General features: G+C 39.8%; 1 protein-coding gene and 1 pseudogene across 1 annotated transcript in view; one reads left to right on the forward strand and one right to left on the reverse strand.

Annotated features, from left to right (window-relative positions):
* The window catches only part of MAPK1 (mitogen-activated protein kinase 1), a 108,962-nt gene that overhangs the window by 23,898 nt on the left and 68,218 nt on the right, over positions 1–16,846 (forward strand). The gene's annotated exons all lie outside the window — the stretch shown is intronic.
* Positions 6,327–7,120, reverse strand: LOC142863498 (prohibitin 1 pseudogene; annotated as a pseudogene).

Below are 16,846 nucleotides of genomic sequence, written 5' to 3' on the forward strand. Positions count from 1 at the left end.
TTTTATAGTCTTTATTTTTCCCATGTAGTGTGATGAATCCCACATTTGCTGCAGAAATGTCAGCATTGGATTGCTGGGTGTGGCACCAGATCTTGCTAGGGATGTATGACAAGTATGTGTACACTGTATTACCTTTCTAAAACCTGAAAGATACTGAATTCTGAAACACCTCTCATTCCAAGGGTTAATGAATCTGTGCTTTTCCTGAACTTAGTACAATTTGTAATGCCCAAATAAACAGTATAATTTGATAATCATGTCAGTTTTTTATTGTAGGAAATCTGTAAAATACAGAAAGACACACATGAAAAGCATTCACCTGCAATACTACTACCTAGGATTATCTGTTGTCAACATCCTAGCACATTTTTCCCTAGTAAAATTGAAATTACTGTACATCGTATGGTTTAGTGTTCCGATTCTTTCACCTAACACAGTATAAGCATTTTCCAGGCCACTAAACATTGTTTGAAAACAGTCAAAATTTTAAAACCATCTCATCGCTCATACGTTAAAAGGCAATGTATTTAAATACTAAAATAATGATTAACTTTTTAAAATAAACTTTTTATTTTAAAATAGTTTTAGTTTTACAGAAAATTATGAAGATAGGGTTTTCCTATATATGCTGCACCCAATTTCCCTAGTGTTAATGTCTCCATATGGTACATTTGTCACATTTAGTGAACCAATACTGATCATTATTATTAACTAAAGCCCATACTTTATTCATTCACATTTCTGAGTTTTTACCTAAGATCCTGTTTCTTTCTGTTCTAGGATCCCATCCAGGACATCACATTACATTTAATTGTCATGACTTCCGTGTCCTGTGACGGTTCTTAGACTTTCTTCATTTTTGATTACTGTGACCATTTTAGGGAAGACTGGTTAGATATTTTGTAGACCGTTCCTCATCGAAATTTTTTTTTTACACATTTTTCTCATGGTTAGACTGGGGTTATGGGTTTGGGGGAGGAAACCACACAAAGTGCCATTCTCATCCTTTCAAAGATACATATTGTCCACACTGTTGATGTTGACCTTGATCACCTGCTGAGGTAGTGTTTGTCAGGTGTCTCCATTATGAAGTAACTTTTTTCTACCCTTTCCATAATGTAGTTTTTCTGAAGCAGGCCATTACCTGTATCCCACACTGAAGGAGTAGGTGGGGAGTGAAGCTGTGTTTTCTTCAAAGAGTTTTATAGTTGGCCGGGCGCGGTGGCTCACGCCTGTAATCCTAGCTCTCTGGGAGGCCGAGGCGGGCGGATTGCTCGAGGTCAGGAGTTCGAAACCAGCCTGAGCAAGAGCGAGACCCCGTCTCTACTATAACTAGAAAGAAATTAATTGGCCAACTAATATATATAGAAAAAACTAGCCGGGCATGGTGGCGCATGCCTGTAGTCCCAGCTACTCGGAGGCTGAGGCAGGAGGATTGCTTGAGCCCAGGAGTGTGAGGTTGCTGTGAGCTAGGCTGACGCCACGGCACTCACTCTAGCCTGGGCAACAAAGCAAGACTCTGTCTCAAAAAAAAAAAAAAAAAAAAAGAGTTTTATAGTTTTAGCTATTATATTTAAGTGTTTGATCATTTTCTTCTTTGTGGGATAAGGATCCAACTTCATTCTTCTGCACATGGCTGTCTCGTTGTCCTAGTTCCCCACTGGTCTGGCACCCTTGTCAAAAATCAGTTGATTTATTTCCATATTTTCAATTCTGTTCCATCAATCTATATGGCTTTCTTTGTGCCAGTACCACACTGTGTTGGTAACTTTTTTGATTATTTATTTTACAATAAGTCTTGGAACTTGGCACTGTGAGTCCTATAACTTTGTTCTTTTTTTGCAAGATTGATTTGGCTGTTCTGGTTTCATTGAGTTTTCATATGAATTTTAGGATCAGCTTGGCGATTTCTACAAAGAAACCAGCTGGGATTCTGTTAGGGATGGTATTGAATCTGTAGATCAATTTGGGAAGTTATTGCTATCTTCCAATATTAAGTTTTCTAATCCATGAACATGACATATTTTTCCATTTAAATCTTAATTTTTTCAGTAATGCTTTATAGTTTTCAGAGTATAAGTTTTGTACTTCTTTTGTTAAATTTATTTATAAGTATTTTATTCTATTTGCTGGTATTGTGAATGGAATTATTTTCTTAATATTATTTTTGGATTATTTTTGCATGGGTATACAATCTATTTTTGTACACTGTGTATTATGTATATTGATCTTATATTCTGCAGCCTTGCCGAACTCATTTATTCTAGGTTTTTAGTGGATTACTTGTCTTCTAAGTATATATATGATTATGTCATCTACAAATATAGTTTTTCTTCTTTTCCAATTTGGATATTTTTAATTTATTTTTTGATCAGTTGCCTTGGCTAGAACCTCATATTCATTGTTGAAGAAAAGTGGTGATGCCAGACCTCTTTATCTCATTGCTGATCTTAGGAAAGCATCCAGTTTTGTACCATTACATGTGAAATTAGATGGATTTTTTTCATAGATGCCCCTTTTCTGTTGTTCATAGTTTGTTCAGTGTCTTTATCATGAAAAAGTTTTTGTCAAATATTTTATTTTTTCTGAGATGATTTGGGCTTAACTTTTTAAGGACTTCCTAAATGACTAAGGATTTGTACAGGATTTCTTTTTTTTTTTTTTTCTTTGCTTTTTTTTTTTCCTCTCTGAGACAAAGTCTGATTCTGTTGCCTTAGGTAAAGTGCCAGGCTGTCACCATAGCTCACTACAACCTCAAACTCCTGGGCTCAAGCAATCCTCCTGCCTCAGTCTCCTGAGTAGCTGGGGCTACAGGTGCATACCATGTCACCTGGCTAATTTTTTCAATATTTTGTAGAGATGGGGTCTCACTCTTGGTCAGGCTGGTCTTGAACTCCTGGCTTCAATCTGTACTCCCCCCTTGGCCTCCCAGAGTGCTAGGATTATAGGTATGAGCCACTGCACCGGCCAGGATTTCTTGTTTAATTTAATCATTATTTTTATTATTTTAAGATCGTATTCTAATTTTTCTGAAGTTGTATTAGCCAGTTTTGTAGTGAGAGTTTTTTTTTTTTTTTAATTCTGTCTCCTTTGACCAGCATCTTTCCAACCTCCCATGAAAGATTTTTTTTTTCTTTTTCAGCCTAATGAAGGGCGAAAGATTTTCTAAATCAACAAAAACAGACCTTTGGCTGTAAAACACTTCCAAAACCCATCTGTTTTTGTTACCCAGTAGTTTTTAGTTGATTGATCTAGTCCTCAATTTTCCTGGGCCCTACCCCAGTATATACAAGAGAGAGTACCCTTTGCTCTCTTCCCCTTCACAGCCAGATTCCCTCAGGAATGGTTCCTACTACTCTCATTTTTATAGTGCTCCAGTGCTCACCTTTTCTGCTTACTGCAGCCAGACTTGAGCTGACTGCCCACCCCCCCCTTGCACACTCAACTTATGCTGTGCGTACTTCCTAAAGTACAGTCTTTCTCTATTTTCATCATTCTGGACTGGAGACTTCCCCATCTCAGTCAAAGATTTTGATTTTTCTGGAGCATTTGATGTTGAAAACCATTTTCTTTTTTTAAGAAGTTATCTCCACTTTGCTGAGATACCTCTGGTTTTTCCTTTTGGTCTTAGTTCTTGGACCCTCATGTGTTCCATACAATCTCTCTGGGATGACCTCATTCAAATTCCTAGGGGCTGATGACTCTCCTTTCCTAAAAATAAAACAAAGCCACACATCTACTTTTCTTGGGGGCACTACCATCCTCCTCTTTCCTCCAGGCCCCTGCCCACTCTTCTACCCTCTCTCCCACTTTGGGCTAAAATTCCCTTTGCTCTGCTGAACCTGTTCTCAGAAAGATTTGTTTTTTAAACCTGCTTAATGCTCACCCTATCATATTGTGTCCTGTTCTTTCCCTCTTCATGTATTGATGAATCCAATGTGTAATGTTAACGTAACATTACATTTTATTAAAAACAGGTCATCTATAGAACTGTTCATCATTTGTTGGGCATTCAGATTACCTCAGTTTTTCTCTATTTTTAAATGATGCAACTATAAACATTTTTAGTAAAACAGGTCCCTCCTTCCTTTGAATAATTTCCTTGGAACTCATTTCCCAAAATGGATTCCCAGGTCAAAAAATAAGACTTTTGTAGTGTGTGACCTGATTGCTTTCCCTGTTCCCTCTTGCTGTGATAGCATGATATTATTATTTTACCTAATTGAATAGAAGTAAGACAGTAACTTAAATGCAGGTAGAACCTTACAGTTGCCTTGTTTTGGGTTAATTTGTAAAGCCAAACCTTTGTCTAAGTTTTACTCGTTCATCTGACGTTTGAACTGTATTCATATTATTGGATAATTTATCCATTAGAAGTTGGATATTAATCTTTATTTTCTGAAAGCTTTAAAAATGTGTCAAATCCATCAACTAGTTCTTTATATATATATATTATTGCTTAAGCATTTCTATCATGTTATATCAACTAATTCTTTACTATATTCTTTCATTGCTTCAGAATTGGAGAGGAACACTAAGGCTTTTAACCTTTAATTTAGCCCTTTAACTTGTGTTGCAATTATTTTGGAGAAAATTAAGAAATTATTAAGTGGAGAAATTAAGTGGGAGAGCTACACTTAGATGCTTTGTTTTACTCCATATTAATAGTTTTATCAGTATTTGTTAATTGCTTTTCACACTGTCTAATTTTGTATAAGTTGTCATATTAAACTTACACATATTTATGTTTTTCTTCTGTTTGTTCCACTGGTCTAGTTTATTTTTAACTGCATCTGGCATTATAAAAAGTTTTTCCCAGATGTCTGCTTTTTAATTCCTTAGCAGGGCTTCTGCCTTGAGTCCTTGTCAGCTTTCCTTCTCAGGTGAAGTAGGTTGTTGGCCAAGATAAAAAGCATCATCAAGATGCCATTTCTCTCCTCTCCCTACTCCCCAAACCCAGAGCTGGCTTGTCTCACTACCCTATACTCTTGTACCCTGTTTTGGTACAAGATCTCTTCGGAAGAGATCTCTCACGTTAGACTCTTTTAAGTGTTAGCACCTCAAATAGTAATCTGAAAAAAGAAGGGATTTTTTTTAAGAGACCTTTCTTTCCTTCCCTCCTTCCCTCTCTCCCTTTCTTTCTTCCCTTTTCTTTCCTTTCTTTTCCTTTTCTTTTTTCCCCTCCCTCCTTCCCTTCCTTCCTCCTTTCATCCTTCCTCCCTTCCTTCCAATGTAATTCATATGCTAGAAAAATTCACCCCTTTAAAAGTATGTAATTCAGTTTTCAGTATATATTCACAGAGTTTTGCAATTGCCACCACTGTCTGATCACCCCAAAAAGCAACCCTGTACCCATTAGTGGTCACTCCCCGTTTCTCTCGTCCCCTAGCCCCTAGCAACCAACCCCTGTGTCCTTGAACAGTGCAGAACCTGTCCTACTTAACTGAACATACACGTGTCCATCTTTATCTTTCCATGTGCATTTGACTGTGTTGTGTCAGGATTTACTTTTTGGAATCATTAGTTATTATTTGGCATTGACTTCATCAAATCAACTTGAAGAATAATCATCTTGGCTAAATTTTAATTTTCTTAGTTGGGCCCAGGTGTGTGTCATCTTTTCATTTTCTTTCTACATTCTAGATCTTTTTTATTCCCTCCCTGCTGTTTAGATTTTGTTATTCTCCCTGTTGATGAGCCTCTTCCTCTTAGATTTAACCCTGATTGGTAGGCATACTCTATTCTTTTCCTTCTCATGAGTGATGTCATTTGTTTTCAAATATGAAAAAGATTATTTGATTATTTTCTTTGCTGTGACTTATAAACAGTTCATCTTAACTGTTTCTGTTGGCTTCTATTCTTGTGGGTTAATAATTTTTATGTTTTTCAGCTCTAATGGCTTCACCTGCATTTTCTTCTATTCTGTGTGTTCTATCATTATTAGTGTTAAGCATCTTATAATTTATATCTTGCTTGACTCATTTTTTTAATCCTGTTTCTGCTATTTGCTGCCTCCAGAGATCTTTTAAATTCTTTTGTAATATGTCATAGTTCTGCAGTATTTATTCTTTCTGTTCTTTATTTAGCATCCCCTTATATATAACACCTTACATGTAGTCAGCCCTCTTCCATTTTTGTCTCTGTGTTAATGGACTTTTTTTTTTTTTTTTTTAGAGATCTGAAGTGATTTTACTTTTATTTCCTTCATGGTAAGCCAATCATGAGATTTCACAGTGATTTCTGTGGGGGCAGAAGGAGGTAGTGTTAAGCATCAGCAGGGCTGTGGCCCCACTGGCCTGAGGAGGTACAGGCAGGGTGGGTCCTCCTCACTGGGGCAGCTGCAGGAGCACAGACTGCCCCGCTGGCAGGTAGGTGATGTTCTGAGAGCGTGACAGCTGGTACGCAATGTCCTCCGCGGTGGCCAGCGAGTTGGCGATCAGCTCGGCTGCCTTGGAGTCGCCCTCGGCAGAGATGATGGCCGCCTTTTTCTGCTGCTCAGCCTTTTCCACCACGAATCTGGCCCTCTCTGCTTCCTGCTGAGCCACCTGTTTGGCTTCCACCGCTTCTGTGAACTCCTTCCCAAAGGTCAGATGCATTAAGGACATATCGTCCAGGATGAGCCCAAAGGTTGCTGCTCGCTCCGTAAGGTCATTGCTCACCTGCCTGGAGACAGCTCTCTCTGGGTGATTAGTTCCCCTGCATCAAAGCGAGCCACCACTGACTTGAGGATCTCTGTAGTGATGGACGGCAGCATGCGCTCGTCGTAGTCCTCTCCAATGCTGGTGAAGGTGCGCGGGAGCTGGCTAGCCACAGGCCGGAAGAGGATGCGCAACGTGATGTTGACAGTCTGTAAATCTTTGCTACCAGTGATGACTGGCATGTTACGCGGTCGAGAGCGGCAGTCAAAGACCCATGGGATGAGAACGTGAGTCCCTTTCCCTACCACAATGTCCTGCACTCCACGGAATCGGTCAAAGATGACAGCTCTGTGCCCAGCATCCACATTATATAAGGCAGAGTTCACCACGCCTCCTGCAACAGCCAAAGCCAGGCCGAACTTGCCAATGGACTCAAACACTTTGGCAGCCATGTTTCCTTCTGTTGGACCCACTCACACCTGCTTCCACTCTGTTAATGGACTTTTGATAATGTCAGGGCTACTCCTTTTCTCCTGGGCCTTTATGGTTTGTACTTAGTTAGCACTCCCAGGATCTGTGTTGCCCTTTAAAATTTGCTTGCTGTGTTCCTTGCATTTGAATCTTATCTTTGTTCTTTGTTTATAACATGTTTATTTTGTTGGGTTTTGAAGGAGGATGCATTTTGTACTATTTCTCACTTAGATTTTCCCAAAGTTCTGTTGTGTATGACTTTCTGGGCACATTCTTGTATAATGAAAAGGACATAGAATTTGAAAGAATGAACAGGAGTTGATCCTAGCTCTGTCTGGATGGCTTTGGCTAAGTCACTTAGCCAAAGTGACTCTTTGGTAGGACTTTAACTCTTTTAAAGTCTTATATAGTTATCATATTCTAAAAATTAGCATCATTTTGTATTTAAGGAAATATAAGGAAAACTAATGCAGAGTTTACAATGATCAACAGAAAAAATAAGAGTAATAATAATTATTAAATTATTTAATGATTAAAAATGATAATAAAATAATTTTAAAATGAGATTGTTGGAGATGGGATTGTGATAAAAATCTTGTAGGTGTTAGTGATATTGTTTGTATTTGCATTGAATTTATGAAGCAAGTTCACAGACACTTATTTTTTCAAATAACCCTGTACATGAGAGATGAGTATTCTTTTCATTTTACAAGGGAAGCAGGGCTCAGAGAGTTGCCCAAAGTTACAAGCACAGAGCTGTGACGGTGTAAGAACTTGAATTCAGGTTTCAGGACTTCCAGGTTTCAGGGTACCTTGGCCCAAAATAAAACTTGAGTCGTTTTAAGGTTATTTCTTCAAATACCATAAATATCACCCTGTCACTTCAGTAGGTTTTCTGGAGTGGGTGAAGCTGCAGCATTGCCATTGTCATCCTACAATGGAATACTGGCCAAGTTTTTGTGAAATTACTCAAATTTTTCATTGCTCAAGTTACTATGGAAATCTGATTTCTGGAATAAGTTCCTTTTCTTTTCTTTCCATATTATCGCCTCACTTTCACCCTTGAGCAGTAAACACATCTGTTCCCAAACACAAGCAAAGACCTACACAGAGAGAGACAGTGCCAGAGTCAGTGGCAGTATTGCAGCTTTTCAAGCTGCCCCCGGATGACAGCCATGCCCACAACACTAACCCACGGCACATTCAGAGTAACAGATGATCTCCAGGACAACTGCTGAAACTCCTGCTGCCTGCACTCACTCTAGAAAACCTCCTGAAGGACCCGAGGAATGGAAGACTAGATTGAGGAATTGGAAAGTCACCAAGAACCAAGGCAGTGCCTCTGTTGTTCTCTGCGCAGCAGGCCTTGTTCCTGCGCCTCTTGTCTGCTTGTTACTCCTGTCTCTGTGCAGGAGGAAGTTTGGATGCATGTGGCCATCCCAGCATTCCTAGCTCTCCAAATAGACATTCCTCTGCCAGCCAGGCCCCTCTGCTGCCTGACCTGGAGTGTCTCTGTACCCTGGCTCAGCCTTTGGATGGGCTCTGCTGGGGCTGGAGGTACCTTGTCAGCCATGGCCAGGAGCAGTGCTCTCAAGAGCATGGACAAAATGGGGCAGATATCTGTGGGTGAGGGCGATATGGGCTGGGTAAGTACCCTGAAAGGTGTCTGTAACAGAAGGTCACCTGGGAGAACTTTGTAAAAAAAAAAAACTTCCAGGCTTTGCTCTCAAGAAGTTTTTTTTGTTCAGTCAATAGGTATGAAATAGAAAGTAGGTGTGCATAGTTTTAAATAGCTCCCTGGATGATTCTGATGCCTTCTGAGGTTTGGAAATCACTTTCTTTACTCCAGTAGATGTGAATAAATCAATACGTGTTTGTATTTGCTTAAGGAAATAATGGAAAGATAAACAAGAAACTAGTAAAAATGGTTACACAGTGGAGGTGGATGAGGGCAGGGATAGGAACAAGATCTCTCTCTCTCTCTCTCTCAGCTTTTAACCCATTAAAAAGTTTAAAGAAGCACTTCAGCTTAACAGGAAACAAAATAAAAAACCCCACCTCGTTTTTAAAAAGTTGATACTGAAGACCAGAAAGTGTCACTGTATCTGTGGCCAGGTTTCTTTCTTGCCTGTGAAGTAATTCCACTTTTTGGTATCAGTCATTTAAACGTTTATTTTTTCATCAGCATAATCCCCTAGAAGTTAATACTGGTAGGCAGGAGAAAGGGATAGACTCTAAAGGGAAACTGGAAGAATTTGGATTCTTTGCCTGTAGGGATGGGACCTCTATGGTAGACCTGATACCAGGACATGGACAGGACAAAGTGGGTTGAGTTGAAACAATGATTCTCAATCTTAGTTGTGTACATTAGAATTACCTGGGGGTCATTTAAAAAATAAGAATCTCCATTAGTATACACATGCACACATACCCAATATAGGACAATTATTCTTAGTTCTTTCTTATTTATTATAATTTTTTTTACTTGAACCCCCTTTCAAGAAACCTTAAAGCTTTTAAAAATTGGTTCTTAAATAACCACAGATAGTAAAAGACCAATTCAATTAGAATTTCTGCATGTGAGAGCAGGCTTTTTTTTTTTTAACACTCCATGGATGGATCAATCCAATATGTAGCCACGTTTGAGAACCACTGGATTAGAATAACAAGAAACTTATCACCATCATAACTTTGCCTATTTCCCTTTTATCATTTTAATGTATTAATCAAAAACATTTAGTGAATGTTTCATTTGTAACAGACATGATTCTGAGTATATTATATCTTTAATTTATTCTTCCATGTTTTCTCTCACTATTTCTTTGAAAAATCTAACCTGTTTCCCTCTTTCTTTCTTTCTTTTTTTTTTTGAGACAGAGTCTACCTCTGTTGCTCCGACTACAGTGCCATGGCGTCAGCCTAGCTCACAGCAACCTCAAACTCCTGGGCTCAAGCAATCCTGCCTCAGCCTCCTGAGTAGCTGGGACTACAGGCATGTGCCACCATGCCCAGCTAATTTTTTCTATATATTTTTAGTTGTCTAGCTAATTTCTTCCTTCCCTTCCCTTCCCTTCCCTTCCCTTCCCTTCCCTTCCCTTCCCTTCCCTTCCCTTCCCTTCCCTTCCCTTCCCTTCCCTTCCCTTCCCTTTCCTTCCCTTTCCTTCCCTTTCCTTCCCTTTCCTTCCCTTTCCTTCCCTTTCCTTCCCTTTCCTTCCCTTTCCTTCCCTTTCCTTCCCTTTCCTTCCCTTTCCTTCCCTTTCCTTCCCTTTCCTTCCCTTTCCTTCCCTTTCCTTCCCTTTCCTTCCCTTTCCTTCCCTTTCCTTCCCTTTCCTTCCCTTTCCTTCCCTTTCCTTCCCTTTCCTTCCCTTTCCTTCCCTTTCCTTCCCTTTCCTTCCCTTTCCTTCCCTTTCCTTCCCTTTCCTTCCCTTTCCTTCCCTTTCCTTCCCTTTCCTTCCCTTTCCTTCCCTTTCCTTCCCTTTCCTTCCCTTTCCTTCCCTTTCCTTCCCTTTCCTTCCCCTTCCCCTTTCCCTTTCCCTTTCCCTTTCCCTTTTCTTTTTCCTTTTTCCTTTTTCCTTTTCCTTCCCTTCCCTTCCCTTCCCTTCCCCTTCCTTCCTTCCTTCCTTCCTTCCTTCCTTCCTTCCTTCCTTCCTTCCTTCCTTCCTTCCTTCCTTCCTTTCCTTCCTTTCCTTCCTTTCCTTCCTTTCCTTCCTTTCCTTCCTTTCCTTCCTTTCCTTCCTTTCCTTCCTTCCTTTCTCTCCTTTCTTTCTCATTCATTCGTATATATGGAGTCTCACTCTTGCTCAGGCTGAACTCAAAACGATCCACCTGCTAGGTACTAGGATTAAAAGCATGAGCCACCACGCCCAGCCTGTTTCAAGTCCTTCCTTCCCATTTTTTTCTTTCTTTTTAAAATCTTTCTTATACATGTAACTTCTAACATAAGCAAATAATTTTTATTTTTTAACTTTTTATTCTGAAATAATTTTAGACTTACGAAGATAGCACAGAGAGTTTTCATATATTCACCTTTTCCTAATGTTTATGTCTTATATATTTATAGTAAAATTGGCACAATACTATTTTTTTTTGGAGACAGAGTCTCACTCTGTTGCAGGGCTAGAGTGCCTGTGTTAGCCTCGCTCACAGCAACCTCAAACTCCTGGGCTCAAGCAATCCTTCTGCCTCAACCTCCCAAGTAGCTGGGACTACAGGCATGCACCACCATGCCTGGCTAATTTTTGCTAATTTTGGTAGAGACGGGGGTCTCACTCTTGCTTAGGCTGGTCTCGAACTCCTGAGCTCAAACGATCTGTCCACCTCGGCCTCCCAGAGTGCTAGAGTTATAAGCATGAACCACTGTGCCCAGCCCAGCACAATACTGTTAACTAGACATGGACCTTGTTTGGATTTCCTCATTTTCCCACCAATGTCAGTTTTCTCGGATCCTATGTAGTATTTAATTATTGTGTCTCCCAGGTCTCTTCCAACTGTGACATTTCTTTGATTTTTCCCTGTCTTTCATGATCATGGCACATTTGAAGAATATCGGACTGCTATTTTGTAGACTTTCCTCAATTTGAGTTTGATGTTTCTCATAATTAGAATGAGATTATACATTTTAAGTGTGCAAGAATACCACAGAAGTGATTTTGTGCCCTTCTCTCAGTGCATCATATCTGAGAGATTATGATCTTGCCATGTCTTATTCCTGGAGGTGTTGACTTCAATCACTTCGTTAAGGTGGTGTTTCCCTGTTTTCTTCTTTTGAGTTAGCAAATATCTTGGGGGATGTACTTTGAGACTGTGATCAAATTTTTACTCACTAACTTTAGCATCCATCCATGGATCTTGTCTGAAACAATGGTTATGATGGTATTTGCCTAATGGTGATTTTTTCCTATTTCCTTCCTGCCTTCCGTATTTATTAATTGAAGTGCTTCTGTAAAGAAGGGCTGTCTCCTTTTGCCCATTCAGTTACTGATGTAAGTGTGGACTCATGCATACTTGTCTTATTCTATGAATCTAATCCAATGGTATCATTATTTATGTTGTTCCTCAAATTGTTAAATTTCAACCTTTCTTTGCTCCTTGCCTCAGGTTGGCCTCTAGGTCCTTTCAACAGCCCCGTCCTTTTTTGAGTATGCTTTTATTTATTAATTTATTTTTTTATTTGAGACAGAGTCTCACTTTGTTGCCCAGGCTAGAGTGAGTGCCGTGGCAACAGCCTAGCTCACAGCAACCTCAAACTCCTGGGCTCAAGCAATCCTACTGCCTCAGCCTCCTAAGTAGCTGGGACTATAGACATGCGCCACCATGCCCAGCTAATCTTTTGTATATATATTTTTAGTTGGTCAATTAATTTCTTTCTATTGTTAGTAGAGATGGGGTCTCCCACAGGCTGGTTTCGAACTCCTGACTTTGAGTGATCTGCCCGCCTCGGCCTCCCAGAGTACTAGAATTACAGGCGTGAGCCACCGCGCCTGGCCTTGAATACATACATTTTTAAATGTGCTACTATATGTTGAAAACTGTGAGTTCTTACAAAGCCAAAGTGGGAGGATCCCTTGAAGCCAGGAGTTTGAGACCAGCCTGGGCAACATGGCAAGACCTTGTCTCTACAAAAAATTTTGCAAAACAAACTAGCTGAGCATGGCACGCACTTGTAGTCCCAGCTGCTTGGGAGGCTGAGACATGAGGATCACTTGAGCCCAGGAGTTGGAGGTGACTGTCTCAAAAAAAAAAAGACATTATGAGATTATATGGATATCTCAGATTCTAATCCAACACTGTATGATTTATTTTAGCCATCCCCTTTATTGATATTTCTTTCACCAGACTGACTCTTATTGTCCTTTTCATTATTCTTTTTTGTTTGTTTTTTGTTTTATTTTTTACTTGTTCAGCTCTATTCTCTATGAAGTAGTGTCAGAATGGCTAACTGGTATCCTTGTGAGAAACAAATTTACTAACTCGGTAACAGGATTTGTGTGCAGTTCCTTCTGACTTCAGCTTTACAGTATCCGGTCAAAATACTGTTTCCCAGAGTTTCTTCCTCATGCTCTTCCTCATTGTGTTTATATTACTATGATATGATATATCACTCAGGTTCTAAGGATCGGCTATACAAAGGTGTACCCAGAGCAGTATCACTCTGTCCTCATTCCTGCCACTCTTTTCTCATTTCCCCTTCACCCTTTCCCACCTGTCCCCTGTAGATAGCCAGTCTCTTTGGTTTCTGCTTTATCCTTCCTGTATTTGTACAAATAAGCAGACGTGTATATTTCTTATTATCCTTTATACGAAGAACAGTATAATGTCAGTCTCTTTTGTACCTTGCTTTTTTCATTTACACAGTATGGAATTCACTCCATGTCAGTTCTTGGAGATATTTGTTTATTTTTACTGCTGCATTGCACTCCATTGTGTGGATGTACTGTTGTGTATTCAACCTCTCTCCAATATATGGGCATTTAGGTTGCTTCCAATATTTTGCAATTACAAATAATGCTGCAGTAAATAACCTTGTACATATGCATTTTCATATCATTAAAGGTGTCCAGGGTAGATTCCTAGAACCCATATTTTAAGCTGGGTTAAAAGATCAGTGTACATACATAATTTTGTTAGGTATTGTCAAATTATCTTCCAGAAGAGTTGTACTGTTTGCATTTCTACCAGCAATATATGAAGCTACTTCCATGTATTTTAAAACTTCACGCCGGGCGCGGTGGCTCACGCCTGTAATCCTAGCACTCTGGGAGGCTGAGGCGGGCGGATTGGTTGAGGTCAGGAGTTCGAGACCAGCCTGAGCAAGAGCGAGACCTCGTCTCTACTATAAATAGAAAGAAATTAATTGGCCAACTAATATATATAGAAAAAACTAGCCAGGCATGGTGCGCATGCCTGTAGTCCCAGCTACTTGGGAGGCTGAGGCAGGAGGATCGCTTGAGCCCAGGAGTTTGAGGTTGCTATGAGCGAGGCTGATGCCATGGCACTCACTCTAGCCTGGGCAACAAAGCGAGACTCTGTCTCAAAAAAAAAATTTTTCACATACAAATGAGTGATTATCAAATTTTATTCAGTATCTTCTTTTCCTTCTCTGTTTCCTCTTCTATCATGATGGGTTGCAAAAGTAACTAACTACAGCAACTTTTTCATGGAAAGAAGTAAAATTAGTTTCCCAGAGCTAACTGGAGATTTTCTTACTGGCATTTTAGAGTTATAATTATGTATTACATTTTTCCACTTTACCTAGTTTAGCATCTGTTGTATAACATCTCACCACCTGCTTAGTTGTGCAGGCAGCTCTTTTCAGTTTAGATAATACTGTATACTTCAAGTTTAAACATGTCCCCACCTTAAGAGTCATTTTCCACATGTCTAAGGCAGGTTTTTAGTGTTTCTGATGATGAGGAGGCAGTTCATAAGAGACTTGCATTTCTTCACTCCTTTATGTTTCAGTGATGAAGACAGTGGTCTGAGCCTCTCTTCCTTTGACTTAACTCTTTGGGATATAGCTTACAGAAGTGTACAAGTGTTGTCCTGATAAAGTAGGTCATCCTTTTGCAAATTGTTGCACCCTATCCTCCTACCTGTTCTCCCTTGGGTCCCCTGGCTCAAGACCATCACCTTTTGGGTTTTCGCAGTCTGCTGGTCCTCTCTGTCCTGACCTGAATTCTGACCAGATTTCAATTTCTTGATCTCTCCACTCCCTCTCTACAGGAACCCAACTGTTATTTTGTCTAATCTTGTTCACAGGCTACTAATACATGCTGAAGAAAATCACTTAATTGTCATGATTGGCACCACTAAAAATCTCTAGATTCTAATTTCTACTGGGTCTTCAACATGATTTTTTTACTTGTCCCTATTTGGGTCCTTTTCTCACCTCCCCCCATATCTGGTTTGCCTTTACATCTTCTGCCTTCTGCTCTCCCCTTCTCCCACACCTCATTTGCAGCACCTATTTGTCTCTCCTATCAGGAGAGACAGGTTTTGGTTTATCCTGAGGAAATAGGTCTGAACAGTCAGAACCAGCCGGGCATAGTGGCTCGCTTCTGTAATCCCAGCACTTTGGGAGGCCAAGGCAGGAGGATCACTTGAGGCCAGGAGTTTGAGACCAGCCTGGGCAACATAGCAAGACCCCCATCTCTACCAAAAATGGAAAAATTAGATGGGTGTGGTGGCACACCCAAGCTATTCGGGAGGCTGAGATGAGAGGATACTTGAAGATTTCTTGAGCCCAGGAGTTTGAAGTTACAGTGAGCTATGACTGTACCACTGCACTCCATCCAGCCTAGGTGACAGAGCAAGTCCCTGTCTCAAACAAAAAAGAAAAATAAAATGGGTTTTGGAGGTCAACACACCTGGGTTTGAATACCATTTCTGCCAGCTAATAGTTATGCTATCTTGGACAAGGATCCCTCCCCTCTGCCTCAGTTTCTTTATAAAATAGGGGTTATGCTTCACAGGCTTGTGGGTAAAGGTAGTATTAATATGTAAGGATTTTCCTAAGTTTCTTATCACAGTGACTATGGTCCTTATGATTAATGAGGCCTTCTCTCATTTTCTTACTCTACTTTAGGGCCAGAGGCACACAGAGCCTGCGCTGCTACCCTTGAATGCTTGCCATAGGAGGAGACTTAATGTTCTTAGTCTTTGTTGGTATTACTTCTAGCTGTTCTAGTTAATTGCTAGCCATTCTCAAATTCTTTCCCAGTGAAGATGGGAGGGAATAAATGAGGAGGAAGGAAACGTAGGGGAATGACCAGGAAGTGGGTAGCTGTTTTGCTTCAGCTAGGTCTCCCTTTCATGTGACAGGTTCAGAACATGGTGAAATAACAAAGATTACTTCTAAATAGTACCACTTTGGATTAGAGAGTATCTGTTACAGAGGATACTAAGTCTGACTTTGTGCTACTCTAGTGTGTTTCAGATAAAACTGCTTGGTTGTGGCTGTTTAGGATAATGGATAGTCACAATACTAAATCCTGATAGGGTATCTTAGATCTAGACTTATTTTTCCTATTCACGGGGAGAGAAATGTTACTTTTTCATGTGAGACTCTACAAGTTTTCATCTTTCCATGTCTGTGCATACATGTGTATAATTGAGCATGGGGTTGTTTTTCATTGTCTGTATACTATCAAATTTTTATCCTTCAGGAAGAAGCCTGAACATGGAATAATGGAATCTTCTTTTTGTGGCTTGGCCAACATTATCAAGGCATATGTATAGCGCATGGCTGAGTTAGGATTAAGACTAGACCTCCTGATTTGAAGCCTGGTATTCTTTTCTGATGTTACCTCCTTTTTAGGGTATCATATGATGAATGGTAATAAATAATAATATATAAAATAATTTTTAAAACATAATACTTTTTTTTTGAAGGCTTACTGTCTTTCAGGCTGCATCTGCTATTTCTGTAATCTTCACAATCCTTGGGCTTTACTCATTTTTCAGCCAAGCAAATGGTTGCTGCACATGTTAGGTGCCTCTCAGCTAGTGAGGGATAGGGCCAGAATTGAAACCTCACCTGGTCTTTAGCCTCTGTTTTATTACTGAAGAAATTAAAAAATGCTATGTAGCGTTTATTCAAGCTGTGAGCTCCCTAGAGTACCTTTCCTGGAGAAGGTTGTATATGTATGTGTTAATGACATCAGGTTGTAAGCCATGGTACCTATAGTATGTTGGAATATTGACTCTTAAAATAATATAAAATTATGAGTAAACGCAAA

Source organism: Microcebus murinus, chromosome 22 (genome assembly GCF_040939455.1).
Source record: "Microcebus murinus isolate Inina chromosome 22, M.murinus_Inina_mat1.0, whole genome shotgun sequence".
Lineage (NCBI taxonomy): Eukaryota > Metazoa > Chordata > Mammalia > Primates > Cheirogaleidae > Microcebus > Microcebus murinus.